Source organism: Scyliorhinus torazame, chromosome 4, assembly GCF_047496885.1.
Source record: "Scyliorhinus torazame isolate Kashiwa2021f chromosome 4, sScyTor2.1, whole genome shotgun sequence".
NCBI classification, from domain to species: Eukaryota; Metazoa; Chordata; class Chondrichthyes; order Carcharhiniformes; family Scyliorhinidae; genus Scyliorhinus; species Scyliorhinus torazame.
The window spans coordinates 302,559,868-302,586,806 of record NC_092710.1 but is presented as its reverse complement, the minus strand read 5'-3'; the positions used below and the strand labels follow the sequence as shown (position 1 = coordinate 302,586,806).

The 26,939-nt window shown below is 57.3% G+C and overlaps 34 non-coding genes across 34 annotated transcripts; all 34 read right to left on the bottom strand.

The window, feature by feature from the left end:
- Nucleotides 1–534: 534 nt before the first annotated feature.
- LOC140413950 (5S ribosomal RNA) lies at nt 535–653 on the bottom strand. The gene has a single exon (XR_011943099.1). It is a non-coding gene; the product is annotated as a 5S ribosomal RNA (ribosomal RNA).
- A 694-nt stretch (nt 654–1,347) lies between these two features.
- LOC140414570 (5S ribosomal RNA) lies at nt 1,348–1,466 on the bottom strand. Its single transcript, XR_011943708.1, has one exon. It is a non-coding gene; the product is annotated as a 5S ribosomal RNA (ribosomal RNA).
- A 690-nt stretch (nt 1,467–2,156) lies between these two features.
- Nucleotides 2,157–2,275, bottom strand: LOC140413939 (5S ribosomal RNA). Its single transcript, XR_011943088.1, has one exon. It is a non-coding gene; the product is annotated as a 5S ribosomal RNA (ribosomal RNA).
- A 694-nt stretch (nt 2,276–2,969) lies between these two features.
- Nucleotides 2,970–3,088, bottom strand: LOC140413926 (5S ribosomal RNA). Its single transcript, XR_011943076.1, has one exon. It is a non-coding gene; the product is annotated as a 5S ribosomal RNA (ribosomal RNA).
- A 694-nt stretch (nt 3,089–3,782) lies between these two features.
- LOC140413914 (5S ribosomal RNA) lies at nt 3,783–3,901 on the bottom strand. The gene has a single exon (XR_011943065.1). It is a non-coding gene; the product is annotated as a 5S ribosomal RNA (ribosomal RNA).
- Nucleotides 3,902–4,595: 694 nt separating this feature from the next.
- Nucleotides 4,596–4,714, bottom strand: LOC140413903 (5S ribosomal RNA). The gene has a single exon (XR_011943054.1). It is a non-coding gene; the product is annotated as a 5S ribosomal RNA (ribosomal RNA).
- Nucleotides 4,715–5,408: 694 nt separating this feature from the next.
- Nucleotides 5,409–5,527, bottom strand: LOC140414409 (5S ribosomal RNA). Its single transcript, XR_011943544.1, has one exon. It is a non-coding gene; the product is annotated as a 5S ribosomal RNA (ribosomal RNA).
- A 438-nt stretch (nt 5,528–5,965) lies between these two features.
- On the bottom strand, nt 5,966–6,084 carry LOC140413891 (5S ribosomal RNA). Its single transcript, XR_011943043.1, has one exon. It is a non-coding gene; the product is annotated as a 5S ribosomal RNA (ribosomal RNA).
- A 694-nt stretch (nt 6,085–6,778) lies between these two features.
- LOC140413880 (5S ribosomal RNA) lies at nt 6,779–6,897 on the bottom strand. Its single transcript, XR_011943032.1, has one exon. It is a non-coding gene; the product is annotated as a 5S ribosomal RNA (ribosomal RNA).
- A 690-nt stretch (nt 6,898–7,587) lies between these two features.
- Nucleotides 7,588–7,706, bottom strand: LOC140413869 (5S ribosomal RNA). Its single transcript, XR_011943021.1, has one exon. It is a non-coding gene; the product is annotated as a 5S ribosomal RNA (ribosomal RNA).
- Nucleotides 7,707–8,400: 694 nt separating this feature from the next.
- On the bottom strand, nt 8,401–8,519 carry LOC140414180 (5S ribosomal RNA). Its single transcript, XR_011943323.1, has one exon. It is a non-coding gene; the product is annotated as a 5S ribosomal RNA (ribosomal RNA).
- Nucleotides 8,520–9,213: 694 nt separating this feature from the next.
- LOC140413858 (5S ribosomal RNA) lies at nt 9,214–9,332 on the bottom strand. Its single transcript, XR_011943009.1, has one exon. It is a non-coding gene; the product is annotated as a 5S ribosomal RNA (ribosomal RNA).
- A 694-nt stretch (nt 9,333–10,026) lies between these two features.
- Nucleotides 10,027–10,145, bottom strand: LOC140413845 (5S ribosomal RNA). The gene has a single exon (XR_011942998.1). It is a non-coding gene; the product is annotated as a 5S ribosomal RNA (ribosomal RNA).
- A 690-nt stretch (nt 10,146–10,835) lies between these two features.
- LOC140413833 (5S ribosomal RNA) lies at nt 10,836–10,954 on the bottom strand. Its single transcript, XR_011942987.1, has one exon. It is a non-coding gene; the product is annotated as a 5S ribosomal RNA (ribosomal RNA).
- Nucleotides 10,955–11,644: 690 nt separating this feature from the next.
- On the bottom strand, nt 11,645–11,763 carry LOC140413225 (5S ribosomal RNA). The gene has a single exon (XR_011942400.1). It is a non-coding gene; the product is annotated as a 5S ribosomal RNA (ribosomal RNA).
- A 694-nt stretch (nt 11,764–12,457) lies between these two features.
- On the bottom strand, nt 12,458–12,576 carry LOC140413822 (5S ribosomal RNA). The gene has a single exon (XR_011942976.1). It is a non-coding gene; the product is annotated as a 5S ribosomal RNA (ribosomal RNA).
- A 694-nt stretch (nt 12,577–13,270) lies between these two features.
- Nucleotides 13,271–13,389, bottom strand: LOC140413809 (5S ribosomal RNA). The gene has a single exon (XR_011942964.1). It is a non-coding gene; the product is annotated as a 5S ribosomal RNA (ribosomal RNA).
- Nucleotides 13,390–14,083: 694 nt separating this feature from the next.
- On the bottom strand, nt 14,084–14,202 carry LOC140413797 (5S ribosomal RNA). The gene has a single exon (XR_011942953.1). It is a non-coding gene; the product is annotated as a 5S ribosomal RNA (ribosomal RNA).
- Nucleotides 14,203–14,892: 690 nt separating this feature from the next.
- On the bottom strand, nt 14,893–15,011 carry LOC140413786 (5S ribosomal RNA). The gene has a single exon (XR_011942942.1). It is a non-coding gene; the product is annotated as a 5S ribosomal RNA (ribosomal RNA).
- Nucleotides 15,012–15,701: 690 nt separating this feature from the next.
- LOC140413223 (5S ribosomal RNA) lies at nt 15,702–15,820 on the bottom strand. The gene has a single exon (XR_011942399.1). It is a non-coding gene; the product is annotated as a 5S ribosomal RNA (ribosomal RNA).
- A 694-nt stretch (nt 15,821–16,514) lies between these two features.
- On the bottom strand, nt 16,515–16,633 carry LOC140413775 (5S ribosomal RNA). The gene has a single exon (XR_011942931.1). It is a non-coding gene; the product is annotated as a 5S ribosomal RNA (ribosomal RNA).
- Nucleotides 16,634–17,323: 690 nt separating this feature from the next.
- On the bottom strand, nt 17,324–17,442 carry LOC140413764 (5S ribosomal RNA). Its single transcript, XR_011942920.1, has one exon. It is a non-coding gene; the product is annotated as a 5S ribosomal RNA (ribosomal RNA).
- A 690-nt stretch (nt 17,443–18,132) lies between these two features.
- Nucleotides 18,133–18,251, bottom strand: LOC140413402 (5S ribosomal RNA). The gene has a single exon (XR_011942571.1). It is a non-coding gene; the product is annotated as a 5S ribosomal RNA (ribosomal RNA).
- A 694-nt stretch (nt 18,252–18,945) lies between these two features.
- On the bottom strand, nt 18,946–19,064 carry LOC140413753 (5S ribosomal RNA). The gene has a single exon (XR_011942909.1). It is a non-coding gene; the product is annotated as a 5S ribosomal RNA (ribosomal RNA).
- A 693-nt stretch (nt 19,065–19,757) lies between these two features.
- Nucleotides 19,758–19,876, bottom strand: LOC140413742 (5S ribosomal RNA). The gene has a single exon (XR_011942898.1). It is a non-coding gene; the product is annotated as a 5S ribosomal RNA (ribosomal RNA).
- Nucleotides 19,877–20,569: 693 nt separating this feature from the next.
- Nucleotides 20,570–20,688, bottom strand: LOC140413731 (5S ribosomal RNA). Its single transcript, XR_011942887.1, has one exon. It is a non-coding gene; the product is annotated as a 5S ribosomal RNA (ribosomal RNA).
- A 690-nt stretch (nt 20,689–21,378) lies between these two features.
- Nucleotides 21,379–21,497, bottom strand: LOC140413720 (5S ribosomal RNA). The gene has a single exon (XR_011942876.1). It is a non-coding gene; the product is annotated as a 5S ribosomal RNA (ribosomal RNA).
- A 694-nt stretch (nt 21,498–22,191) lies between these two features.
- LOC140413708 (5S ribosomal RNA) lies at nt 22,192–22,310 on the bottom strand. The gene has a single exon (XR_011942865.1). It is a non-coding gene; the product is annotated as a 5S ribosomal RNA (ribosomal RNA).
- A 694-nt stretch (nt 22,311–23,004) lies between these two features.
- LOC140413695 (5S ribosomal RNA) lies at nt 23,005–23,123 on the bottom strand. The gene has a single exon (XR_011942853.1). It is a non-coding gene; the product is annotated as a 5S ribosomal RNA (ribosomal RNA).
- Nucleotides 23,124–23,813: 690 nt separating this feature from the next.
- LOC140413683 (5S ribosomal RNA) lies at nt 23,814–23,932 on the bottom strand. Its single transcript, XR_011942842.1, has one exon. It is a non-coding gene; the product is annotated as a 5S ribosomal RNA (ribosomal RNA).
- A 694-nt stretch (nt 23,933–24,626) lies between these two features.
- Nucleotides 24,627–24,745, bottom strand: LOC140413671 (5S ribosomal RNA). The gene has a single exon (XR_011942831.1). It is a non-coding gene; the product is annotated as a 5S ribosomal RNA (ribosomal RNA).
- Nucleotides 24,746–25,435: 690 nt separating this feature from the next.
- Nucleotides 25,436–25,554, bottom strand: LOC140413362 (5S ribosomal RNA). The gene has a single exon (XR_011942533.1). It is a non-coding gene; the product is annotated as a 5S ribosomal RNA (ribosomal RNA).
- A 694-nt stretch (nt 25,555–26,248) lies between these two features.
- On the bottom strand, nt 26,249–26,367 carry LOC140414335 (5S ribosomal RNA). Its single transcript, XR_011943473.1, has one exon. It is a non-coding gene; the product is annotated as a 5S ribosomal RNA (ribosomal RNA).
- Nucleotides 26,368–26,806: 439 nt separating this feature from the next.
- Nucleotides 26,807–26,925, bottom strand: LOC140413660 (5S ribosomal RNA). The gene has a single exon (XR_011942820.1). It is a non-coding gene; the product is annotated as a 5S ribosomal RNA (ribosomal RNA).
- Nucleotides 26,926–26,939: the final 14 nt, after the last annotated feature.

Below are 26,939 nucleotides of genomic sequence, written 5' to 3'. Positions count from 1 at the left end.
ATGCCTGATACTCGCTCCCCTTCATGCCGTCCCCACCTAGCTCTCTTTTTTCTTCTCCACCTCCCCAAGGAAAACTGCAAGCCCCGCCCACCTCACACCAGCCTGCCGCCTGCACGCTGCTGCCTTTCCACATTGCAACGCTGCGCACTTCTCTCAGCACAGCCAGCACAAGGGTCAGGCAGGCAATGCAAGCCAGCTCTCTCTTCCTTCGCTTTCCACACCAGCCCCAATGCCACAACTTGCATTCATGCGGCGCCTTCAGGCTAGGAGAACGTCCTGCCGACACACTGGCTTGCGGCCACACGGGCCAGCTGGCGGGCCCATCAAAGTGCAGCACGCCAAGGCACCCAACCGTGCTGCGTTGCAAAGGCCCGGCAAAGCTGCAGCAGCTGAATGGCCCGACCAAGCCGCCTGCCTGAGTTGAGCCCGCAGGCAAGTGTTGGGAGGAATGGCGAGGACGCAGAGAGCAGCAAAAGGTTGGCCTGCCTCTGGTGTGGAGAGTGCTTGGCGTGAGCAGTCACTGCTGGCCGCAAAAGCCTACTGCACCTGGTATTCCCAGGCGGTCTCCCATCCAAGTACTAACCAGGCCTGAGTCTGCTTAGCTTCCGAGATCAGACGAGATCGGGCGTTTTCAGACTAGTATGGCCGTAGGCATCTGCAGCACCGTCTTCTCGCCTATTCAAGCTGGCCACCCTAGCACCCTCGCCACTTCTTCTTTCCGGTTGTTTTCAATTTTTTCTCTCTCTTTTTCTACTTCTACTTCTACTTCTCCTCCTCTTTCTCTCCTTCTCCTGCTAATTCTAGCCTATATGCCTGATACTCGCTCCCCTTCATGCCATCCCCACCGAGCTCTCTTTTTTCTTCTCCACCTCCTCAAGGAAAACTGCAAGCCCCGCCTACCTCACACCAGCCTGCCGCCTGCACGCTGCTGCCTTTCCACATTGCAACGCTGCGCACTTCTCTCAGCACAGCCAGCACAAGGGTCAGGCAGGCAATGCAAGCCAGCTCTCTCTTCCTTCGCTTTCCACACCAGCCCCAATGCCACAACTTGCATTCATGCGGCGCCTTCAGGCTAGGAGAGAGAACGTCCTGCCGACACACTGGCTTGCGGCCACACGGGCCAGCTGGCGTGCCCATCAAAGTGCAGCACGCCAAGGCACACAACCGTACTGCGTTGCAAAGGCCCGGCAAAGCTGCAGCAGCTGAATGGCCCGACCAAGCCGCCTGCCTGAGTTGAGCCCGCAGGCAAGTGTTGGGAGGAATGGCGAGGACGCAGAGAGCAGCAAAAGGTTGGCCTGCCTCTGGTGTGGAGAGTGCTTGGCGTGAGCAGTCACTGCTGGCCGCAAAAGCCTACTGCACCTGGTATTCCCAGGCGGTCTCCCATCCAAGTACTAACCAGGCCTGAGTCTGCTTAGCTTCCGAGATCAGACGAGATTGGGCGTTTTCAGACTAGTATGGCCGTAGGCATCTGCAGCACCGTCTTCTCGCCTATTCAAGCTGGCCACCCTAGCACCCTCGCCACTTCTTCTTTCCGGTTGTTTTCAATTTTTTCTCTCTCTTTTTCTACTTCTACTTCTACTTCTCCTCCTCTTTCTCTCCTTCTCCTGCTAATTCTAGCCTATATGCCTGATACTCGCTCCCCTTCATGCCGTCCCCACCTAGCTCTCTTTTTTCTTCTCCACCTCCCCAAGGAAAACTGCAAGCCCCGCCCACCTCACACCAGCCTGCCGCCTGCACGCTGCTGCCTTTCCACATTGCAACGCTGCGCACTTCTCTCAGCACAGCCAGCACAAGGGTCAGGCAGGCAATGCAAGCCAGCTCTCTCTTCCTTCGCTTTCCACACCAGCCCCAATGCCACAACTTGCATTCATGCGGCGCCTTCAGGCTAGGAGAACGTCCTGCCGACACACTGGCTTGCGGCCACACGGGCCAGCTGGCGGGCCCATCAAAGTGCAGCACGCCAAGGCACCCAACCGTGCTGCGTTGCAAAGGCCCGGCAAAGCTGCAGCAGCTGAATGGCCCGACCAAGCCGCCTGCCTGAGTTGAGCCCGCAGGCAAGTGTTGGGAGGAATGGCGAGGACGCAGAGAGCAGCAAAAGGTTGGCCTGCCTCTGGTGTGGAGAGTGCTTGGCGTGAGCAGTCACTGCTGGCCGCAAAAGCCTACTGCACCTGGTATTCCCAGGCGGTCTCCCATCCAAGTACTAACCAGGCCTGAGTCTGCTTAGCTTCCGAGATCAGACGAGATCGGGCGTTTTCAGACTAGTATGGCCGTAGGCATCTGCAGCACCGTCTTCTCGCCTATTCAAGCTGGCCACCCTAGCACCCTCGCCACTTCTTCTTTCCGGTTGTTTTCAATTTTTTCTCTCTCTTTTTCTACTTCTACTTCTACTTCTCCTCCTCTTTCTCTCCTTCTCCTGCTAATTCTAGCCTATATGCCTGATACTCGCTCCCCTTCATGCCATCCCCACCGAGCTCTCTTTTTTCTTCTCCACCTCCTCAAGGAAAACTGCAAGCCCCGCCTACCTCACACCAGCCTGCCGCCTGCACGCTGCTGCCTTTCCACATTGCAACGCTGCGCACTTCTCTCAGCACAGCCAGCACAAGGGTCAGGCAGGCAATGCAAGCCAGCTCTCTCTTCCTTCGCTTTCCACACCAGCCCCAATGCCACAACTTGCATTCATGCGGCGCCTTCAGGCTAGGAGAGAGAACGTCCTGCCGACACACTGGCTTGCGGCCACACGGGCCAGCTGGCGTGCCCATCAAAGTGCAGCACGCCAAGGCACACAACCGTGCTGCGTTGCAAAGGCCCGGCAAAGCTGCAGCAGCTGAATGGCCCGACCAAGCCGCCTGCCTGAGTTGAGCCCGCAGGCAAGTGTTGGGAGGAATGGCGAGGACGCAGAGAGCAGCAAAAGGTTGGCCTGCCTCTGGTGTGGAGAGTGCTTGGCGTGAGCAGTCACTGCTGGCCGCAAAAGCCTACTGCACCTGGTATTCCCAGGCGGTCTCCCATCCAAGTACTAACCAGGCCTGAGTCTGCTTAGCTTCCGAGATCAGACGAGATCGGGCGTTTTCAGACTAGTATGGCCGTAGGCAACTGCAGCACCGTCTTCTCGCCTATTCAAGCTGGCCACCCTAGCACCCTCGCCACTTCTTCTTTCCGGTTGTTTTCAATTTTTTCTCTCTCTTTTTCTACTTCTACTTCTACTTCTCCTCCTCTTTCTCTCCTTCTCCTGCTAATTCTAGCCTATATGCCTGATACTCGCTCCCCTTCATGCCATCCCCACCGAGCTCTCTTTTTTCTTCTCCACCTCCTCAAGGAAAACTGCAAGCCCCGCCTACCTCACACCAGCCTGCCGCCTGCACGCTGCTGCCTTTCCACATTGCAACGCTGCGCACTTCTCTCAGCACAGCCAGCACAAGGGTCAGGCAGGCAATGCAAGCCAGCTCTCTCTTCCTTCGCTTTCCACACCAGCCCCAATGCCACAACTTGCATTCATGCGGCGCCTTCAGGCTAGGAGAGAGAACGTCCTGCCGACACACTGGCTTGCGGCCACACGGGCCAGCTGGCGTGCCCATCAAAGTGCAGCACGCCAAGGCACACAACCGTGCTGCGTTGCAAAGGCCCGGCAAAGCTGCAGCAGCTGAATGGCCCGACCAAGCCGCCTGCCTGAGTTGAGCCCGCAGGCAAGTGTTGGGAGGAATGGCGAGGACGCAGAGAGCAGCAAAAGGTTGGCCTGCCTCTGGTGTGGAGAGTGCTTGGCGTGAGCAGTCTCTGCTGGCCGCAAAAGCCTACTGCACCTGGTATTCCCAGGCGGTCTCCCATCCAAGTACTAACCAGGCCTGAGTCTGCTTAGCTTCCGAGATCAGACGAGATCGGGCGTTTTCAGACTAGTATGGCCGTAGGCATCTGCAGCACCGTCTTCTCGCCTATTCAAGCTGGCCACCCTAGCACCCTCGCCACTTCTTCTTTCCGGTTGTTTTCAATTTTTTCTCTCTCTTTTTCTACTTCTACTTCTACTTCTCCTCCTCCTTCTCTCCTTCTCCTGCTAATTCTAGCCTATATGCCTGATACTCGCTCCCCTTCATGCCATCCCCACCGAGCTCTCTTTTTTCTTCTCCACCTCCTCAAGGAAAACTGCAAGCCCCGCCTACCTCACACCAGCCTGCAGCCTGCACGCTGCTGCCTTTCCACATTGCAACGCTGCGCACTTCTCTCAGCACAGCCAGCACAAGGGTCAGGCAGGCAATGCAAGCCAGCTCTCTCTTCCTTCGCTTTCCACACCAGCCCCAATGCCACAACTTGCATTCATGCGGCGCCTTCAGGCTAGGAGAGAGAACGTCCTGCCGACACACTGGCTTGCGGCCACACGGGCCAGCTGGCGTGCCCATCAAAGTGCAGCACGCCAAGGCACACAACCGTGCTGCGTTGCAAAGGCCCGGCAAAGCTGCAGCAGCTGAATGGCCCGACCAAGCCGCCTGCCTGAGTTGAGCCCGCAGGCAAGTGTTGGGAGGAATGGCGAGGACGCAGAGAGCAGCAAAAGGTTGGCCTGCCTCTGGTGTGGAGAGTGCTTGGCGTGAGCAGTCACTGCTGGCCGCAAAAGCCTACTGCACCTGGTATTCCCAGGCGGTCTCCCATCCAAGTACTAACCAGGCCTGAGTCTGCTTAGCTTCCGAGATCAGACGAGATCGGGCGTTTTCAGACTAGTATGGCCGTAGGCATCTGCAGCACCGTCTTCTCGCCTATTCAAGCTGGCCACCCTAGCACCCTCGCCACTTCTTCTTTCCGGTTGTTTTCAGTTTTTTCTCTCTCTTTTTCTACTTCTACTTCTACTTCTCCTCCTCTTTCTCTCCTTCTCCTGCTAATTCTAGCCTATATGCCTGATACTCGCTCCCCTTCATGCCATCCCCACCGAGCTCTCTTTTTTCTTCTCCACCTCCTCAAGGAAAACTGCAAGCCCCGCCTACCTCACACCAGCCTGCCGCCTGCACGCTGCTGCCTTTCCACATTGCAACGCTGCGCACTTCTCTCAGCACAGCCAGCACAAGGGTCAGGCAGGCAATGCAAGCCAGCTCTCTCTTCCTTCGCTTTCCACACCAGCCCCAATGCCACAACTTGCATTCATGCGGCGCCTTCAGGCTAGGAGAGAGAACGTCCTGCCGACACACTGGCTTGCGGCCACACGGGCCAGCTGGCGTGCCCATCAAAGTGCAGCACGCCAAGGCACACAACCGTGCTGCGTTGCAAAGGCCCGGCAAAGCTGCAGCAGCTGAATGGCCCGACCAAGCCGCCTGCCTGAGTTGAGCCCGCAGGCAAGTGTTGGGAGGAATGGCGAGGACGCAGAGAGCAGCAAAAGGTTGGCCTGCCTCTGGTGTGGAGAGTGCTTGGCGTGAGCAGTCACTGCTGGCCGCAAAAGCCTACTGCACCTGGTATTCCCAGGCGGTCTCCCATCCAAGTACTAACCAGGCCTGAGTCTGCTTAGCTTCCGAGATCAGACTAGATCGGGCGTTTTCAGACTAGTATGGCCGTAGGCATCCTGCCGCCTGCACGCTGCTGCCTTTCCACATTGCAACGCTGCGCACTTCTCTCAGCACAGCCAGCACAAGGGTCAGGCAGGCAATGCAAGCCAGCTCTCTCTTCCTTCGCTTTCCACACCAGCCCCAATGCCACAACTTGCATTCATGCGGCGCCTTCAGGCTAGGAGAGAGACGTCCTGCCGACACACTGGCTTGCGGCCACACGGGCCAGCTGGCGTGCCCATCAAAGTGCAGCACGCCAAGGCACACAACCGTGCTGCGTTGCAAAGGCCCGGCAAAGCTGCAGCAGCTGAATGGCCCGACCAAGCCGCCTGCCTGAGTTGAGCCCGCAGGCAAGTGTTGGGAGGAATGGCGAGGACGCAGAGAGCAGCAAAAGGTTGGCCTGCCTCTGGTGTGGAGAGTGCTTGGCGTGAGCAGTCTCTGCTGGCCGCAAAAGCCTACTGCACCTGGTATTCCCAGGCGGTCTCCCATCCAAGTACTAACCAGGCCTGAGTCTGCTTAGCTTCCGAGATCAGACGAGATCGGGCGTTTTCAGACTAGTATGGCCGTAGGCATCTGCAGCACCGTCTTCTCGCCTATTCAAGCTGGCCACCCTAGCACCCTCGCCACTTCTTCTTTCCGGTTGTTTTCAATTTTTTCTCTCTCTTTTTCTACTTCTACTTCTACTTCTCCTCCTCTTTCTCTCCTTCTCCTGCTAATTCTAGCCTATATGCCTGATACTCGCTCCCCTTCATGCCATCCCCACCGAGCTCTCTTTTTTCTTCTCCACCTCCTCAAGGAAAACTGCAAGCCCCGCCTACCTCACACCAGCCTGCCGCCTGCACGCTGCTGCCTTTCCACATTGCAACGCTGCGCACTTCTCTCAGCACAGCCAGCACAAGGGTCAGGCAGGCAATGCAAGCCAGCTCTCTCTTCCTTCGCTTTCCACACCAGCCCCAATGCCACAACTTGCATTCATGCGGCGCCTTCAGGCTAGGAGAGAGAACGTCCTGCCGACACACTGGCTTGCGGCCACACGGGCCAGCTGGCGTGCCCATCAAAGTGCAGCACGCCAAGGCACACAACCGTGCTGCGTTGCAAAGGCCCGGCAAAGCTGCAGCAGCTGAATGGCCCGACCAAGCCGCCTGCCTGAGTTGAGCCCGCAGGCAAGTGTTGGGAGGAATGGCGAGGACGCAGAGAGCAGCAAAAGGTTGGCCTGCCTCTGGTGTGGAGAGTGCTTGGCGTGAGCAGTCACTGCTGGCCGCAAAAGCCTACTGCACCTGGTATTCCCAGGCGGTCTCCCATCCAAGTACTAACCAGGCCTGAGTCTGCTTAGCTTCCGAGATCAGACGAGATCGGGCGTTTTCAGACTAGTATGGCCGTAGGCATCTGCAGCACCGTCTTCTCGCCTATTCAAGCTGGCCACCCTAGCACCCTCGCCACTTCTTCTTTCCGGTTGTTTTCAATTTTTTCTCTCTCTTTTTCTACTTCTACTTCTACTTCTCCTCCTCTTTCTCTCCTTCTCCTGCTAATTCTAGCCTATATGCCTGATACTCGCTCCCCTTCATGCCGTCCCCACCTAGCTCTCTTTTTTCTTCTCCACCTCCCCAAGGAAAACTGCAAGCCCCGCCCACCTCACACCAGCCTGCCGCCTGCACGCTGCTGCCTTTCCACATTGCAACGCTGCGCACTTCTCTCAGCACAGCCAGCACAAGGGTCAGGCAGGCAATGCAAGCCAGCTCTCTCTTCCTTCGCTTTCCACACCAGCCCCAATGCCACAACTTGCATTCATGCGGCGCCTTCAGGCTAGGAGAACGTCCTGCCGACACACTGGCTTGCGGCCACACGGGCCAGCTGGCGGGCCCATCAAAGTGCAGCACGCCAAGGCACCCAACCGTGCTGCGTTGCAAAGGCCCGGCAAAGCTGCAGCAGCTGAATGGCCCGACCAAGCCGCCTGCCTGAGTTGAGCCCGCAGGCAAGTGTTGGGAGGAATGGCGAGGACGCAGAGAGCAGCAAAAGGTTGGCCTGCCTCTGGTGTGGAGAGTGCTTGGCGTGAGCAGTCACTGCTGGCCGCAAAAGCCTACTGCACCTGGTATTCCCAGGCGGTCTCCCATCCAAGTACTAACCAGGCCTGAGTCTGCTTAGCTTCCGAGATCAGACGAGATCGGGCGTTTTCAGACTAGTATGGCCGTAGGCATCTGCAGCACCGTCTTCTCGCCTATTCAAGCTGGCCACCCTAGCACCCTCGCCACTTCTTCTTTCCGGTTGTTTTCAATTTTTTCTCTCTCTTTTTCTACTTCTACTTCTACTTCTCCTCCTCTTTCTCTCCTTCTCCTGCTAATTCTAGCCTATATGCCTGATACTCGCTCCCCTTCATGCCATCCCCACCGAGCTCTCTTTTTTCTTCTCCACCTCCTCAAGGAAAACTGCAAGCCCCGCCTACCTCACACCAGCCTGCCGCCTGCACGCTGCTGCCTTTCCACATTGCAACGCTGCGCACTTCTCTCAGCACAGCCAGCACAAGGGTCAGGCAGGCAATGCAAGCCAGCTCTCTCTTCCTTCGCTTTCCACACCAGCCCCAATGCCACAACTTGCATTCATGCGGCGCCTTCAGGCTAGGAGAGAGAACGTCCTGCCGACACACTGGCTTGCGGCCACACGGGCCAGCTGGCGTGCCCATCAAAGTGCAGCACGCCAAGGCACACAACCGTGCTGCGTTGCAAAGGCCCGGCAAAGCTGCAGCAGCTGAATGGCCCGACCAAGCCGCCTGCCTGAGTTGAGCCCGCAGGCAAGTGTTGGGAGGAATGGCGAGGACGCAGAGAGCAGCAAAAGGTTGGCCTGCCTCTGGTGTGGAGAGTGCTTGGCGTGAGCAGTCACTGCTGGCCGCAAAAGCCTACTGCACCTGGTATTCCCAGGCGGTCTCCCATCCAAGTACTAACCAGGCCTGAGTCTGCTTAGTTTCCGAGATCAGACGAGATCGGGCGTTTTCAGACTAGTATGGCCGTAGGCATCTGCAGCACCGTCTTCTCGCCTATTCAAGCTGGCCACCCTAGCACCCTCGCCACTTCTTCTTTCCGGTTGTTTTCAATTTTTTCTCTCTCTTTTTCTACTTCTACTTCTACTTCTCCTCCTCTTTCTCTCCTTCTCCTGCTAATTCTAGCCTATATGCCTGATACTCGCTCCCCTTCATGCCGTCCCCACCTAGCTCTCTTTTTTCTTCTCCACCTCCCCAAGGAAAACTGCAAGCCCCGCCCACCTCACACCAGCCTGCCGCCTGCACGCTGCCGCCTTTCCACATTGCAACGCTGCGCACTTCTCTCAGCACAGCCAGCACAAGGGTCAGGCAGGCAATGCAAGCCAGCTCTCTCTTCCTTCGCTTTCCACACCAGCCCCAATGCCACAACTTGCATTCATGCGGCGCCTTCAGGCTAGGAGAGAGAACGTCCTGCCGACACACTGGCTTGCGGCCACACGGGCCAGCTGGCGGGCCCATCAAAGTGCAGCACGCCAAGGCACACAACCGTGCTGCGTTGCAAAGGCCCGGCAAAGCTGCAGCAGCTGAATGGCCCGACCAAGCCGCCTGCCTGAGTTGAGCCCGCAGGCAAGTGTTGGGAGGAATGGCGAGGACGCAGAGAGCAGCAAAAGGTTGGCCTGCCTCTGGTGTGGAGAGTGCTTGGCGTGAGCAGTCACTGCTGGCCGCAAAAGCCTACTGCACCTGGTATTCCCAGGCGGTCTCCCATCCAAGTACTAACCAGGCCTGAGTCTGCTTAGCTTCCGAGATCAGACGAGATCGGGCGTTTTCAGACTAGTATGGCCGTAGGCATCTGCAGCACCGTCTTCTCGCCTATTCAAGCTGGCCACCCTAGCACCCTCGCCACTTCTTCTTTCCGGTTGTTTTCAATTTTTTCTCTCTCTTTTTCTACTTCTACTTCTACTTCTCCTCCTCTTTCTCTCCTTCTCCTGCTAATTCTAGCCTATATGCCTGATACTCGCTCCCCTTCATGCCATCCCCACCGAGCTCTCTTTTTTCTTCTCCACCTCCTCAAGGAAAACTGCAAGCCCCGCCTACCTCACACCAGCCTGCCGCCTGCACGCTGCTGCCTTTCCACATTGCAACGCTGCGCACTTCTCTCAGCACAGCCAGCACAAGGGTCAGGCAGGCAATGCAAGCCAGCTCTCTCTTCCTTCGCTTTCCACACCAGCCCCAATGCCACAACTTGCATTCATGCGGCGCCTTCAGGCTAGGAGAGAGAACGTCCTGCCGACACACTGGCTTGCGGCCACACGGGCCAGCTGGCGTGCCCATCAAAGTGCAGCACGCCAAGGCACACAACCGTGCTGCGTTGCAAAGGCCCGGCAAAGCTGCAGCAGCTGAATGGCCCGACCAAGCCGCCTGCCTGAGTTGAGCCCGCAGGCAAGTGTTGGGAGGAATGGCGAGGACGCAGAGAGCAGCAAAAGGTTGGCCTGCCTCTGGTGTGGAGAGTGCTTGGCGTGAGCAGTCACTGCTGGCCGCAAAAGCCTACTGCACCTGGTATTCCCAGGCGGTCTCCCATCCAAGTACTAACCAGGCCTGAGTCTGCTTAGCTTCCGAGATCAGACGAGATCGGGCGTTTTCAGACTAGTATGGCCGTAGGCATCTGCAGCACCGTCTTCTCGCCTATTCAAGCTGGCCACCCTAGCACCCTCGCCACTTCTTCTTTCCGGTTGTTTTCAATTTTTTCTCTCTCTTTTTCTACTTCTACTTCTACTTCTCCTCCTCTTTCTCTCCTTCTCCTGCTAATTCTAGCCTATATGCCTGATACTCGCTCCCCTTCATGCCGTCCCCACCTAGCTCTCTTTTTTCTTCTCCACCTCCCCAAGGAAAACTGCAAGCCCCGCCCACCTCACACCAGCCTGCCGCCTGCACGCTGCTGCCTTTCCACATTGCAACGCTGCGCACTTCTCTCAGCACAGCCAGCACAAGGGTCAGGCAGGCAATGCAAGCCAGCTCTCTCTTCCTTCGCTTTCCACACCAGCCCCAATGCCACAACTTGCATTCATGCGGCGCCTTCAGGCTAGGAGAACGTCCTGCCGACACACTGGCTTGCGGCCACACTGGCCAGCTGGCGGGCCCATCAAAGTGCAGCACGCCAAGGCACACAACCGTGCTGCGTTGCAAAGGCCCGGCAAAGCTGCAGCAGCTGAATGGCCCGACCAAGCCGCCTGCCTGAGTTGAGCCCGCAGGCAAGTGTTGGGAGGAATGGCGAGGACGCAGAGAGCAGCAAAAGGTTGGCCTGCCTCTGGAGTGGAGAGTGCTTGGCGTGAGCAGTCTCTGCTGGCCGCAAAAGCCTACTGCACCTGGTATTCCCAGGCGGTCTCCCATCCAAGTACTAACCAGGCCTGAGTCTGCTTAGCTTCCGAGATCAGACGAGATCGGGCGTTTTCAGACTAGTATGGCCGTAGGCATCTGCAGCACCGTCTTCTCGCCTATTCAAGCTGGCCACCCTAGCACCCTCGCCACTTCTTCTTTCCGGTTGTTTTCAATTTTTTCTCTCTCTTTTTCTACTTCTACTTCTACTTCTCCTCCTCTTTCTCTCCTTCTCCTGCTAATTCTAGCCTATATGCCTGATACTCGCTCCCCTTCATGCCATCCCCACCGAGCTCTCTTTTTTCTTCTCCACCTCCTCAAGGAAAACTGCAAGCCCCGCCTACCTCACACCAGCCTGCCGCCTGCACGCTGCTGCCTTTCCACATTGCAACGCTGCGCACTTCTCTCAGCACAGCCAGCACAAGGGTCAGGCAGGCAATGCAAGCCAGCTCTCTCTTCCTTCGCTTTCCACACCAGCCCCAATGCCACAACTTGCATTCATGCGGCGCCTTCAGGCTAGGAGAACGTCCTGCCGACACACTGGCTTGCGGCCACACGGGCCAGCTGGCGGGCCCATCAAAGTGCAGCACGCCAAGGCACCCAACCGTGCTGCGTTGCAAAGGCCCGGCAAAGCTGCAGCAGCTGAATGGCCCGACCAAGCCGCCTGCCTGAGTTGAGCCCGCAGGCAAGTGTTGGGAGGAATGGCGAGGACGCAGAGAGCAGCAAAAGGTTGGCCTGCCTCTGGTGTGGAGGGTGCTTGGCGTGAGCAGTCTCTGCTGGCCGCAAAAGCCTACTGCACCTGGTATTCCCAGGCGGTCTCCCATCCAAGTACTAACCAGGCCTGAGTCTGCTTAGCTTCCGAGATCAGACGAGATCGGGTATTTTCAGACTAGTATGGCCGTAGGCATCTGCAGCACCGTCTTCTCGCCTATTCAAGTTGGCCACCCTAGCACCCTCGCCACTTCTTCTTTCCGGTTGTTTTCAATTTTTTCTCTCTCTTTTTCTACTTCTACTTCTACTTCTCCTCCTCTTTCTCTCCTTCTCCTGCTAATTCTAGCCTATATGCCTGATACTCGCTCCCCTTCATGCCATCCCCACCGAGCTCTCTTTTTTCTTCTCCACCTCCTCAAGGAAAACTGCAAGCCCCGCCTACCTCACACCAGCCTGCCGCCTGCACGCTGCTGCCTTTCCACATTGCAACGCTGCGCACTTCTCTCAGCACAGCCAGCACAAGGGTCAGGCAGGCAATGCAAGCCAGCTCTCTCTTCCTTCGCTTTCCACACCAGCCCCAATGCCACAACTTGCATTCATGCGGCGCCTTCAGGCTAGGAGAGAGAACGTCCTGCCGACACACTGGCTTGCGGCCACACGGGCCAGCTGGCGTGCCCATCAAAGTGCAGCACGCCAAGGCACACAACCGTGCTGCGTTGCAAAGGCCCGGCAAAGCTGCAGCAGCTGAATGGCCCGACCAAGCCGCCTGCCTGAGTTGAGCCCGCAGGCAAGTGTTGGGAGGAATGGCGAGGACGCAGAGAGCAGCAAAAGGTTGGCCTGCCTCTGGTGTGGAGAGTGCTTGGCGTGAGCAGTCACTGCTGGCCGCAAAAGCCTACTGCACCTGGTATTCCCAGGCGGTCTCCCATCCAAGTACTAACCAGGCCTGAGTCTGCTTAGCTTCCGAGATCAGACGAGATCGGGCGTTTTCAGACTAGTATGGCCGTAGGCATCTGCAGCACCGTCTTCTCGCCTATTCAAGCTGGCCACCCTAGCACCCTCGCCACTTCTTCTTTCCGGTTGTTTTCAATTTTTTCTCTCTCTTTTTCTACTTTTACTTCTACTTCTCCTCCTCTTTCTCTCCTTCTCCTGCTAATTCTAGCCTATATGCCTGATACTCGCTCCCCTTCATGCCGTCCCCACCTAGCTCTCTTTTTTCTTCTCCACCTCCCCAAGGAAAACTGCAAGCCCCGCCCACCTCACACCAGCCTGCCGCCTGCACGCTGCCGCCTTTCCACATTGCAACGCTGCGCACTTCTCTCAGCACAGCCAGCACAAGGGTCAGGCAGGCAATGCAAGCCAGCTCTCTCTTCCTTCGCTTTCCACACCAGCCCCAATGCCACAACTTGCATTCATGCGGCGCCTTCAGGCTAGGAGAGAGAACGTCCTGCCGACACACTGGCTTGCGGCCACACGGGCCAGCTGGCGGGCCCATCAAAGTGCAGCACGCCAAGGCACACAACCGTGCTGCGTTGCAAAGGCCCGGCAAAGCTGCAGCAGCTGAATGGCCCGACCAAGCCGCCTGCCTGAGTTGAGCCCGCAGGCAAGTGTTGGGAGGAATGGCGAGGACGCAGAGAGCAGCAAAAGGTTGGCCTGCCTCTGGTGTGGAGAGTGCTTGGCGTGAGCAGTCACTGCTGGCCGCAAAAGCCTACTGCACCTGGTATTCCCAGGCGGTCTCCCATCCAAGTACTAACCAGGCCTGAGTCTGCTTAGCTTCCGAGATCAGACGAGATCGGGCGTTTTCAGACTAGTATGGCCGTAGGCATCTGCAGCACCGTCTTCTCGCCTATTCAAGCTGGCCACCCTAGCACCCTCGCCACTTCTTCTTTCCGGTTGTTTTCAATTTTTTCTCTCTCTTTTTCTACTTCTACTTCTACTTCTCCTCCTCTTTCTCTCCTTCTCCTGCTAATTCTAGCCTATATGCCTGATACTCGCTCCCCTTCATGCCATCCCCACCGAGCTCTCTTTTTTCTTCTCCACCTCCTCAAGGAAAACTGCAAGCCCCGCCTACCTCACACCAGCCTGCCGCCTGCACGCTGCTGCCTTTCCACATTGCAACGCTGCGCACTTCTCTCAGCACAGCCAGCACAAGGGTCAGGCAGGCAATGCAAGCCAGCTCTCTCTTCCTTCGCTTTCCACACCAGCCCCAATGCCACAACTTGCATTCATGCGGCGCCTTCAGGCTAGGAGAGAGAACGTCCTGCCGACACACTGGCTTGCGGCCACACGGGCCAGCTGGCGTGCCCATCAAAGTGCAGCACGCCAAGGCACACAACCGTGCTGCGTTGCAAAGGCCCGGCAAAGCTGCAGCAGCTGAATGGCCCGACCAAGCCGCCTGCCTGAGTTGAGCCCGCAGGCAAGTGTTGGGAGGAATGGCGAGGACGCAGAGAGCAGCAAAAGGTTGGCCTGCCTCTGGTGTGGAGAGTGCTTGGCGTGAGCAGTCACTGCTGGCCGCAAAAGCCTACTGCACCTGGTATTCCCAGGCGGTCTCCCATCCAAGTACTAACCAGGCCTGAGTCTGCTTAGCTTCCGAGATCAGACGAGATCGGGCGTTTTCAGACTAGTATGGCCGTAGGCATCTGCAGCACCGTCTTCTCGCCTATTCAAGCTGGCCACCCTAGCACCCTCGCCACTTCTTCTTTCCGGTTGTTTTCAATTTTTTCTCTCTCTTTTTCTACTTCTACTTCTACTTCTCCTCCTCTTTCTCTCCTTCTCCTGCTAATTCTAGCCTATATGCCTGATACTCGCTCCCCTTCATGCCGTCCCCACCTAGCTCTCTTTTTTCTTCTCCACCTCCCCAAGGAAAACTGCAAGCCCCGCCCACCTCACACCAGCCTGCCGCCTGCACGCTGCTGCCTTTCCACATTGCAACGCTGCGCACTTCTCTCAGCACAGCCAGCACAAGGGTCAGGCAGGCAATGCAAGCCAGCTCTCTCTTCCTTCGCTTTCCACACCAGCCCCAATGCCACAACTTGCATTCATGCGGCGCCTTCAGGCTAGGAGAACGTCCTGCCGACACACTGGCTTGCGGCCACACTGGCCAGCTGGCGGGCCCATCAAAGTGCAGCACGCCAAGGCACACAACCGTGCTGCGTTGCAAAGGCCCGGCAAAGCTGCAGCAGCTGAATGGCCCGACCAAGCCGCCTGCCTGAGTTGAGCCCGCAGGCAAGTGTTGGGAGGAATGGCGAGGACGCAGAGAGCAGCAAAAGGTTGGCCTGCCTCTGGAGTGGAGAGTGCTTGGCGTGAGCAGTCTCTGCTGGCCGCAAAAGCCTACTGCACCTGGTATTCCCAGGCGGTCTCCCATCCAAGTACTAACCAGGCCTGAGTCTGCTTAGCTTCCGAGATCAGACGAGATCGGGCGTTTTCAGACTAGTATGGCCGTAGGCATCTGCAGCACCGTCTTCTCGCCTATTCAAGCTGGCCACCCTAGCACCCTCGCCACTTCTTCTTTCCGGTTGTTTTCAATTTTTTCTCTCTCTTTTTCTACTTCTACTTCTACTTCTCCTCCTCTTTCTCTCCTTCTCCTGCTAATTCTAGCCTATATGCCTGATACTCGCTCCCCTTCATGCCATCCCCACCGAGCTCTCTTTTTTCTTCTCCACCTCCTCAAGGAAAACTGCAAGCCCCGCCTACCTCACACCAGCCTGCCGCCTGCACGCTGCTGCCTTTCCACATTGCAACGCTGCGCACTTCTCTCAGCACAGCCAGCACAAGGGTCAGGCAGGCAATGCAAGCCAGCTCTCTCTTCCTTCGCTTTCCACACCAGCCCCAATGCCACAACTTGCATTCATGCGGCGCCTTCAGGCTAGGAGAACGTCCTGCCGACACACTGGCTTGCGGCCACACGGGCCAGCTGGCGGGCCCATCAAAGTGCAGCACGCCAAGGCACCCAACCGTGCTGCGTTGCAAAGGCCCGGCAAAGCTGCAGCAGCTGAATGGCCCGACCAAGCCGCCTGCCTGAGTTGAGCCCGCAGGCAAGTGTTGGGAGGAATGGCGAGGACGCAGAGAGCAGCAAAAGGTTGGCCTGCCTCTGGTGTGGAGGGTGCTTGGCGTGAGCAGTCTCTGCTGGCCGCAAAAGCCTACTGCACCTGGTATTCCCAGGCGGTCTCCCATCCAAGTACTAACCAGGCCTGAGTCTGCTTAGCTTCCGAGATCAGACGAGATCGGGTATTTTCAGACTAGTATGGCCGTAGGCATCTGCAGCACCGTCTTCTCGCCTATTCAAGTTGGCCACCCTAGCACCCTCGCCACTTCTTCTTTCCGGTTGTTTTCAATTTTTTCTCTCTCTTTTTCTACTTCTACTTCTACTTCTCCTCCTCTTTCTCTCCTTCTCCTGCTAATTCTAGCCTATATGCCTGATACTCGCTCCCCTTCATGCCATCCCCACCGAGCTCTCTTTTTTCTTCTCCACCTCCTCAAGGAAAACTGCAAGCCCCGCCTACCTCACACCAGCCTGCCGCCTGCACGCTGCTGCCTTTCCACATTGCAACGCTGCGCACTTCTCTCAGCACAGCCAGCACAAGGGTCAGGCAGGCAATGCAAGCCAGCTCTCTCTTCCTTCGCTTTCCACACCAGCCCCAATGCCACAACTTGCATTCATGCGGCGCCTTCAGGCTAGGAGAGAGAACGTCCTGCCGACACACTGGCTTGCGGCCACACGGGCCAGCTGGCGTGCCCATCAAAGTGCAGCACGCCAAGGCACACAACCGTGCTGCGTTGCAAAGGCCCGGCAAAGCTGCAGCAGCTGAATGGCCCGACCAAGCCGCCTGCCTGAGTTGAGCCCGCAGGCAAGTGTTGGGAGGAATGGCGAGGACGCAGAGAGCAGCAAAAGGTTGGCCTGCCTCTGGTGTGGAGAGTGCTTGGCGTGAGCAGTCACTGCTGGCCGCAAAAGCCTACTGCACCTGGTATTCCCAGGCGGTCTCCCATCCAAGTACTAACCAGGCCTGAGTCTGCTTAGCTTCCGAGATCAGACGAGATCGGGCGTTTTCAGACTAGTATGGCCGTAGGCATCTGCAGCACCGTCTTCTCGCCTATTCAAGCTGGCCACCCTAGCACCCTCGCCACTTCTTCTTTCCGGTTGTTTTCAATTTTTTCTCTCTCTTTTTCTACTTCTACTTCTACTTCTCCTCCTCTTTCTCTCCTTCTCCTGCTAATTCTAGCCTATATGCCTGATACTCGCTCCCCTTCATGCCGTCCCCACCTAGCTCTCTTTTTTCTTCTCCACCTCCCCAAGGAAAACTGCAAGCCCCGCCCACCTCACACCAGCCTGCCGCCTGCACGCTGCTGCCTTTCCACATTGCAACGCTGCGCACTTCTCTCAGCACAGCCAGCACAAGGGTCAGGCAGGCAATGCAAGCCAGCTCTCTCTTCCTTCGCTTTCCACACCAGCCCCAATGCCACAACTTGCATTCATGCGGCGCCTTCAGGCTAGGAGAACGTCCTGCCGACACACTGGCTTGCGGCCACACTGGCCAGCTGGCGGGCCCATCAAAGTGCAGCACGCCAAGGCACACAACCGTGCTGCGTTGCAAAGGCCCGGCAAAGCTGCAGCAGCTGAATGGCCCGACCAAGCCGCCTGCCTGAGTTGAGCCCGCAGGCAAGTGTTGGGAGGAATGGCGAGGACGCAGAGAGCAGCAAAAGGTTGGCCTGCCTCTGGAGTGGAGAGTGCTTGGCGTGAGCAGTCTCTGCTGGCCGCAAAAGCCTACTGCACCTGGTATTCCCAGGCGGTCTCCCATCCAAGTACTAACCAGGCCTGAGTCTGCTTAGCTTCCGAGATCAGACGAGATCGGGCGTTTTCAGACTAGTATGGCCGTAGGCATCTGCAGCACCGTCTTCTCGCCTATTCAAGCTGGCCACCCTAGCACCCTCGCCACTTCTTCTTTCCGGTTGTTTTCAATTTTTTCTCTCTCTTTTTCTACTTCTACTTCTACTTCTCCTCCTCTTTCTCTCCTTCTCCTGCTAATTCTAGCCTATATGCCTGATACTCGCTCCCCTTCATGCCATCCCCACCGAGCTCTCTTTTTTCTTCTCCACCTCCTCAAGGAAAACTGCAAGCCCCGCCTACCTCACACCAGCCTGCCGCCTGCACGCTGCTGCCTTTCCACATTGCAACGCTGCGCACTTCTCTCAGCACAGCCAGCACAAGGGTCAGGCAGGCAATGCAAGCCAGCTCTCTCTTCCTTCGCTTTCCACACCAGCCCCAATGCCACAACTTGCATTCATGCGGCGCCTTCAGGCTAGGAGAACGTCCTGCCGACACACTGGCTTGCGGCCACACGGGCCAGCTGGCGGGCCCATCAAAGTGCAGCACGCCAAGGCACCCAACCGTGCTGCGTTGCAAAGGCCCGGCAAAGCTGCAGCAGCTGAATGGCCCGACCAAGCCGCCTGCCTGAGTTGAGCCCGCAGGCAAGTGTTGGGAGGAATGGCGAGGACGCAGAGAGCAGCAAAAGGTTGGCCTGCCTCTGGTGTGGAGGGTGCTTGGCGTGAGCAGTCTCTGCTGGCCGCAAAAGCCTACTGCACCTGGTATTCCCAGGCGGTCTCCCATCCAAGTACTAACCAGGCCTGAGTCTGCTTAGCTTCCGAGATCAGACGAGATCGGGCATTTTCAGACTAGTATGGCCGTAGGCATCTGCAGCACCGTCTTCTCGCCTATTCAAGTTGGCCACCCTAGCACCCTCGCCACTTCTTCTTTCCGGTTGTTTTCAATTTTTTCTCTCTCTTTTTCTACTTCTACTTCTACTTCTCCTCCTCTTTCTCTCCTTCTCCTGCTAATTCTAGCCTATATGCCTGATACTCGCTCCCCTTCATGCCATCCCCACCGAGCTCTCTTTTTTCTTCTCCACCTCCTCAAGGAAAACTGCAAGCCCCGCCTACCTCACACCAGCCTGCCGCCTGCACGCTGCTGCCTTTCCACATTGCAACGCTGCGCACTTCTCTCAGCACAGCCAGCACAAGGGTCAGGCAGGCAATGCAAGCCAGCTCTCTCTTCCTTCGCTTTCCACACCAGCCCCAATGCCACAACTTGCATTCATGCGGCGCCTTCAGGCTAGGAGAGAGAACGTCCTGCCGACACACTGGCTTGCGGCCACACGAGCCAGCTGGCGTGCCCATCAAAGTGCAGCACGCCAAGGCACACAACCGTGCTGCGTTGCAAAGGCCCGGCAAAGCTGCAGCAGCTGAATGGCCCGACCAAGCCGCCTGCCTGAGTTGAGCCCGCAGGCAAGTGTTGGGAGGAATGGCGAGGACGCAGAGAGCAGCAAAAGGTTGGCCTGCCTCTGGTGTGGAGAGTGCTTGGCGTGAGCAGTCACTGCTGGCCGCAAAAGCCTACTGCACCTGGTATTCCCAGGCGGTCTCCCATCCAAGTACTAACCAGGCCTGAGTCTGCTTAGCTTCCGAGATCAGACGAGATCGGGCGTTTTCAGACTAGTATGGCCGTAGGCATCTGCAGCACCGTCTTCTCGCCTATTCAAGCTGGCCACCCTAGCACCCTCGCCACTTCTTCTTTCCGGTTGTTTTCAATTTTTTCTCTCTCTTTTTCTACTTCTACTTCAACTCTCCTCCTCTTTCTCTCCTTCTCCTGCTAATTCTAGCCTATATGCCTGATACTCGCTCCCCTTCATGCCATCCCCACCGAGCTCTCTTTTTTCTTCTCCACCTCCTCAAGGAAAACTGCAAGCCCCGCCTACCTCACACCAGCCTGCCGCCTGCACGCTGCTGCCTTTCCACATTGCAACGCTGCGCACTTCTCTCAGCACAGCCAGCACAAGGGTCAGGCAGGCAATGCAAGCCAGCTCTCTCTTCCTTCGCTTTCCACACCAGCCCCAATGCCACAACTTGCATTCATGCGGCGCCTTCAGGCTAGGAGAGAGAACGTCCTGCCGACACACTGGCTTGCGGCCACACGAGCCAGCTGGCGTGCCCATCAAAGTGCAGCACGCCAAGGCACACAACCGTGCTGCGTTGCAAAGGCCCGGCAAAGCTGCAGCAGCTGAATGGCCCGACCAAGCCGCCTGCCTGAGTTGAGCCCGCAGGCAAGTGTTGGGAGGAATGGCGAGGACGCAGAGAGCAGCAAAAGGTTGGCCTGCCTCTGGTGTGGAGAGTGCTTGGCGTGAGCAGTCACTGCTGGCCGCAAAAGCCTACTGCACCTGGTATTCCCAGGCGGTCTCCCATCCAAGTACTAACCAGGCCTGAGTCTGCTTAGCTTCCGAGATCAGACGAGATCGGGCGTTTTCAGACTAGTATGGCCGTAGGCATCTGCAGCACCGTCTTCTCGCCTATTCAAGCTGGCCACCCTAGCACCCTCGCCACTTCTTCTTTCCGGTTGTTTTCAATTTTTTCTCTCTCTTTTTCTACTTCTACTTCAACTCTCCTCCTCTTTCTCTCCTTCTCCTGCTAATTCTAGCCTATATGCCTGATACTCGCTCCCCTTCATGCCGTCCCCACCTAGCTCTCTTTTTTCTTCTCCACCTCCCCAAGGAAAACTGCAAGCCCCGCCCACCTCACACCAGCCTGCCGCCTGCACGCTGCTGCCTTTCCACATTGCAACGCTGCGCACTTCTCTCAGCACAGCCAGCACAAGGGTCAGGCAGGCAATGCAAGCCAGCTCTCTCTTCCTTTGCTTTCCACACCAGCCCCAATGCCACAACTTGCATTCATGCGGCGCCTTCAGGCTAGGAGAGAGAACGTCCTGCCGACACACTGGCTTGCGGCCACACGGGCCAGCTGGCGTGCCCATCAAAGTGCAGCACGCCAAGGCACACAACCGTGCTGCGTTGCAAAGGCCCGGCAAAGCTGCAGCAGCTGAATGGCCCGACCAAGCCGCCTGCCTGAGTTGAGCCCGCAGGCAAGTGTTGGGAGGAATGGCGAGGACGCAGAGAGCAGCAAAAGGTTGGCCTGCCTCTGGTGTGGAGAGTGCTTGGCGTGAGCAGTCACTGCTGGCCGCAAAAGCCTACTGCACCTGGTATTCCCAGGCGGTCTCCCATCCAAGTACTAACCAGGCCTGAGTCTGCTTAGCTTCCGAGATCAGACGAGATCGGGCGTTTTCAGACTAGTATGGCCGTAGGCATCTGCAGCACCGTCTTCTCGCCTATTCAAGCTGGCCACCCTAGCACCCTCGCCACTTCTTCTTTCCGGTTGTTTTCAATTTTTTCTCTCTCTTTTTCTACTTCTACTTCTACTTCTCCTCCTCTTTCTCTCCTTCTCCTGCTAATTCTAGCCTATATGCCTGATACTCGCTCCCCTTCATGCCATCCCCACCGAGCTCTCTTTTTTCTTCTCCACCTCCCCAAGGAAAACTGCAAGCCCCGCCCACCTCACACCAGCCTGCCGCCTGCACGCTGCTGCCTTTCCACATTGCAACGCTGCGCACTTCTCTCAGCACAGCCAGCACAAGGGTCAGGCAGGCAATGCAAGCCAGCTCTCTCTTCCTTCGCTTTCCACACCAGCCCCAATGCCACAACTTGCATTCATGCGGCGCCTTCAGGCTAGGAGAACGTCCTGCCGACACACTGGCTTGCGGCCACACGGGCCAGCTGGCGGGCCCATCAAAGTGCAGCACGCCAAGGCACCCAACCGTGCTGCGTTGCAAAGGCCCGGCAAAGCTGCAGCAGCTGAATGGCCCGACCAAGCCGCCTGCCTGAGTTGAGCCCGCAGGCAAGTGTTGGGAGGAATGGCGAGGACGCAGAGAGCAGCAAAAGGTTGGCCTGCCTCTGGTGTGGAGAGTGCTTGGCGTGAGCAGTCACTGCTGGCCGCAAAAGCCTACTGCACCTGGTATTCCCAGGCGGTCTCCCATCCAAGTACTAACCAGGCCTGAGTCTGCTTAGCTTCCGAGATCAGACGAGATCGGGCGTTTTCAGACTAGTATGGCCGTAGGCATCTGCAGCACCGTCTTCTCGCCTATTCAAGCTGGCCACCCTAGCACCCTCGCCACTTCTTCTTTCCGGTTGTTTTCAATTTTTTCTCTCTCTTTTTCTACTTCTACTTCTACTTCTCCTCCTCTTTCTCTCCTTCTCCTGCTAATTCTAGCCTATATGCCTGATACTCGCTCCCCTTCATGCCACCCCCACCGAGCTCTCTTTTTTCTTCTCCACCTCCTCAAGGAAAACTGCAAGCCCCGCCTACCTCACACCAGCCTGCCGCCTGCACGCTGCTGCCTTTCCACATTGCAACGCTGCGCACTTCTCTCAGCACAGCCAGCACAAGGGTCAGGCAGGCAATGCAAGCCAGCTCTCTCTTCCTTCGCTTTCCACACCAGCCCCAATGCCACAACTTGCATTCATGCGGCGCCTTCAGGCTAGGAGAGAGAACGTCCTGCCGACACACTGGCTTGCGGCCACACGGGCCAGCTGGCGTGCCCATCAAAGTGCAGCACGCCAAGGCACACAACCGTGCTGCGTTGCAAAGGCCCGGCAAAGCTGCAGCAGCTGAATGGCCCGACCAAGCCGCCTGCCTGAGTTGAGCCCGCAGGCAAGTGTTGGGAGGAATGGCGAGGACGCAGAGAGCAGCAAAAGGTTGGCCTGCCTCTGGTGTGGAGAGTGCTTGGCGTGAGCAGTCACTGCTGGCCGCAAAAGCCTACTGCACCTGGTATTCCCAGGCGGTCTCCCATCCAAGTACTAACCAGGCCTGAGTCTGCTTAGCTTCCGAGATCAGACGAGATCGGGCGTTTTCAGACTAGTATGGCCGTAGGCATCTGCAGCACCGTCTTCTCGCCTATTCAAGCTGGCCACCCTAGCACCCTCGCCACTTCTTCTTTCCGGTTGTTTTCAATTTTTTCTCTCTCTTTTTCTACTTCTACTTCTACTTCTCCTCCTCTTTCTCTCCTTCTCCTGCTAATTCTAGCCTATATGCCTGATACTCGCTCCCCTTCATGCCGTCCCCACCTAGCTCTCTTTTTTCTTCTCCACCTCCCCAAGGAAAACTGCAAGCCCCGCCCACCTCACACCAGCCTGCCGCCTGCACGCTGCTGCCTTTCCACATTGCAACGCTGCGCACTTCTCTCAGCACAGCCAGCACAAGGGTCAGGCAGGCAATGCAAGCCAGCTCTCTCTTCCTTCGCTTTCCACACCAGCCCCAATGCCACAACTTGCATTCATGCGGCGCCTTCAGGCTAGGAGAGAGAACGTCCTGCCGACACACTGGCTTGCGGCCACACGGGCCAGCTGGCGTGCCCATCAAAGTGCAGCACGCCAAGGCACACAACCGTGCTGCGTTGCAAAGGCCCGGCAAAGCTGCAGCAGCTGAATGGCCCGACCAAGCCGCCTGCCTGAGTTGAGCCCGCAGGCAAGTGTTGGGAGGAATGGCGAGGACGCAGAGAGCAGCAAAAGGTTGGCCTGCCTCTGGTGTGGAGAGTGCTTGGCGTGAGCAGTCTCTGCTGGCCGCAAAAGCCTACTGCACCTGGTATTCCCAGGCGGTCTCCCATCCAAGTACTAACCAGGCCTGAGTCTGCTTAGCTTCCGAGATCAGACGAGATCGGGCGTTTTCAGACTAGTATGGCCGTAGGCATCTGCAGCACCGTCTTCTCGCCTATTCAAGCTGGCCACCCTAGCACCCTCGCCACTTCTTCTTTCCGGTTGTTTTCAATTTTTTCTCTCTCTTTTTCTACTTCTACTTCTACTTCTCCTCCTCTTTCTCTCCTTCTCCTGCTAATTCTAGCCTATATGCCTGATACTCGCTCCCCTTCATGCCGTCCCCACCTAGCTCTCTTTTTTCTTCTCCACCTCCCCAAGGAAAACTGCAAGCCCCGCCCACCTCACACCAGCCTGCCGCCTGCACGCTGCTGCCTTTCCACATTGCAACGCTGCGCACTTCTCTCAGCACAGCCAGCACAAGGGTCAGGCAGGCAATGCAAGCCAGCTCTCTCTTCCTTCGCTTTCCACACCAGCCCCAATGCCACAACTTGCATTCATGCGGCGCCTTCAGGCTAGGAGAACGTCCTGCCGACACACTGGCTTGCGGCCACACGGGCCAGCTGGCGGGCCCATCAAAGTGCAGCACGCCAAGGCACCCAACCGTGCTGCGTTGCAAAGGCCCGGCAAAGCTGCAGCAGCTGAATGGCCCGACCAAGCCGCCTGCCTGAGTTGAGCCCGCAGGCAAGTGTTGGGAGGAATGGCGAGGACGCAGAGAGCAGCAAAAGGTTGGCCTGCCTCTGGTGTGGAGAGTGCTTGGCGTGAGCAGTCACTGCTGGCCGCAAAAGCCTACTGCACCTGGTATTCCCAGGCGGTCTCCCATCCAAGTACTAACCAGGCCTGAGTCTGCTTAGCTTCCGAGATCAGACGAGATCGGGCGTTTTCAGACTAGTATGGCCGTAGGCATCTGCAGCACCGTCTTCTCGCCTATTCAAGCTGGCCACCCTAGCACCCTCGCCACTTCTTCTTTCCGGTTGTTTTCAATTTTTTCTCTCTCTTTTTCTACTTCTACTTCTACTTCTCCTCCTCTTTCTCTCCTTCTCCTGCTAATTCTAGCCTATATGCCTGATACTCGCTCCCCTTCATGCCACCCCCACCGAGCTCTCTTTTTTCTTCTCCACCTCCTCAAGGAAAACTGCAAGCCCCGCCTACCTCACACCAGCCTGCCGCCTGCACGCTGCTGCCTTTCCACATTGCAACGCTGCGCACTTCTCTCAGCACAGCCAGCACAAGGGTCAGGCAGGCAATGCAAGCCAGCTCTCTCTTCCTTCGCTTTCCACACCAGCCCCAATGCCACAACTTGCATTCATGCGGCGCCTTCAGGCTAGGAGAGAGAACGTCCTGCCGACACACTGGCTTGCGGCCACACGGGCCAGCTGGCGTGCCCATCAAAGTGCAGCACGCCAAGGCACACAACCGTGCTGCGTTGCAAAGGCCCGGCAAAGCTGCAGCAGCTGAATGGCCCGACCAAGCCGCCTGCCTGAGTTGAGCCCGCAGGCAAGTGTTGGGAGGAATGGCGAGGACGCAGAGAGCAGCAAAAGGTTGGCCTGCCTCTGGTGTGGAGAGTGCTTGGCGTGAGCAGTCACTGCTGGCCGCAAAAGCCTACTGCACCTGGTATTCCCAGGCGGTCTCCCATCCAAGTACTAACCAGGCCTGAGTCTGCTTAGCTTCCGAGATCAGACGAGATCGGGCGTTTTCAGACTAGTATGGCCGTAGGCATCTGCAGCACCGTCTTCTCGCCTATTCAAGCTGGCCACCCTAGCACCCTCGCCACTTCTTCTTTCCGGTTGTTTTCAATTTTTTCTCTCTCTTTTTCTACTTCTACTTCTACTTCTCCTCCTCTTTCTCTCCTTCTCCTGCTAATTCTAGCCTATATGCCTGATACTCGCTCCCCTTCATGCCGTCCCCACCTAGCTCTCTTTTTTCTTCTCCACCTCCCCAAGGAAAACTGCAAGCCCCGCCCACCTCACACCAGCCTGCCGCCTGCACGCTGCTGCCTTTCCACATTGCAACGCTGCGCACTTCTCTCAGCACAGCCAGCACAAGGGTCAGGCAGGCAATGCAAGCCAGCTCTCTCTTCCTTCGCTTTCCACACCAGCCCCAATGCCACAACTTGCATTCATGCGGCGCCTTCAGGCTAGGAGAACGTCCTGCCGACACACTGGCTTGCGGCCACACGGGCCAGCTGGCGGGCCCATCAAAGTGCAGCACGCCAAGGCACCCAACCGTGCTGCGTTGCAAAGGCCCGGCAAAGCTGCAGCAGCTGAATGGCCCGACCAAGCCGCCTGCCTGAGTTGAGCCCGCAGGCAAGTGTTGGGAGGAATGGCGAGGACGCAGAGAGCAGCAAAAGGTTGGCCTGCCTCTGGTGTGGAGAGTGCTTGGCGTGAGCAGTCTCTGCTGGCCGCAAAAGCCTACTGCACCTGGTATTCCCAGGCGGTCTCCCATCCAAGTACTAACCAGGCCTGAGTCTGCTTAGCTTCCGAGATCAGACGAGATCGGGCGTTTTCAGACTAGTATGGCCGCAGGCATCTGCAGCACCGTCTTCTCGCCTATTCAAGTTGGCCACCCTAGCACCCTCGCCACTTCTTCTTTCCGGTTGTTTTCAATTTTTTCTCTCTCTTTTTCTACTTCTACTTCTACTTCTCCTCCTCTTTCTCTCCTTCTCCTGCTAATTCTAGCCTATATGCCTGATACACGCTCCCCTTCATGCCATCCCCACCGAGCTCTCTTTTTTCTTCTCCACCTCCTCAAGGAAAACTGCAAGCCCCGCCTACCTCACACCAGCCTGCCGCCTGCACGCTGCTGCCTTTCCACATTGCAACGCTGCGCACTTCTCTCAGCACAGCCAGCACAAGGGTCAGGCAGGCAATGCAAGCCAGCTCTCTCTTCCTTCGCTTTCCACACCAGCCCCAATGCCACAACTTGCATTCATGCGGCGCCTTCAGGCTAGGAGAGAGAACGTCCTGCCGACACACTGGCTTGCGGCCACACGGGCCAGCTGGCGTGCCCATCAAAGTGCAGCACGCCAAGGCACACAACCGTGCTGCGTTGCAAAGGCCCGGCAAAGCTGCAGCAGCTGAATGGCCCGACCAAGCCGCCTGCCTGAGTTGAGCCCGCAGGCAAGTGTTGGGAGGAATGGCGAGGACGCAGAGAGCAGCAAAAGGTTGGCCTGCCTCTGGTGTGGAGAGTGCTTGGCGTGAGCAGTCACTGCTGGCCGCAAAAGCCTACTGCACCTGGTATTCCCAGGCGGTCTCCCATCCAAGCACTAACCAGGCCTGAGTCTGCTTAGCTTCCGAGATCAGACGAGATCGGGCGTTTTCAGACTAGTATGGCCGTAGGCATCCTGCCGCCTGCACGCTGCTGCCTTTCCACATTGCAACGCTGCGCACTTCTCTCAGCACAGCCAGCACAAGGGTCAGGCAGGCAATGCAAGCCAGCTCTCTCTTCCTTCGCTTTCCACACCAGCCCCAATGCCACAACTTGCATTCATGCGGCGCCTTCAGGCTAGGAGAGAGAACGTCCTGCCGACACACTGGCTTGCGGCCACACGGGCCAGCTGGCGTGCCCATCAAAGTGCAGCACGCCAAGGCACACAACCGTGCTGCGTTGCAAAGGCCCGGCAAAGCTGCAGCAGCTGAATGGCCCGACCAAGCCGCCTGCCTGAGTTGAGCCCGCAGGCAAGTGTTGGGAGGAATGGCGAGGACGCAGAGAGCAGCAAAAGGTTGGCCTGCCTCTGGTGTGGAGAGTGCTTGGCGTGAGCAGTCACTGCTGGCCGCAAAAGCCTACTGCACCTGGTATTCCCAGGCGGTCTCCCATCCAAGTACTAACCAGGCCTGAGTCTGCTTAGCTTCCGAGATCAGACGAGATCGGGCGTTTTCAGACTAGTATGGCCGTAGGCATCTGCAGCACCGT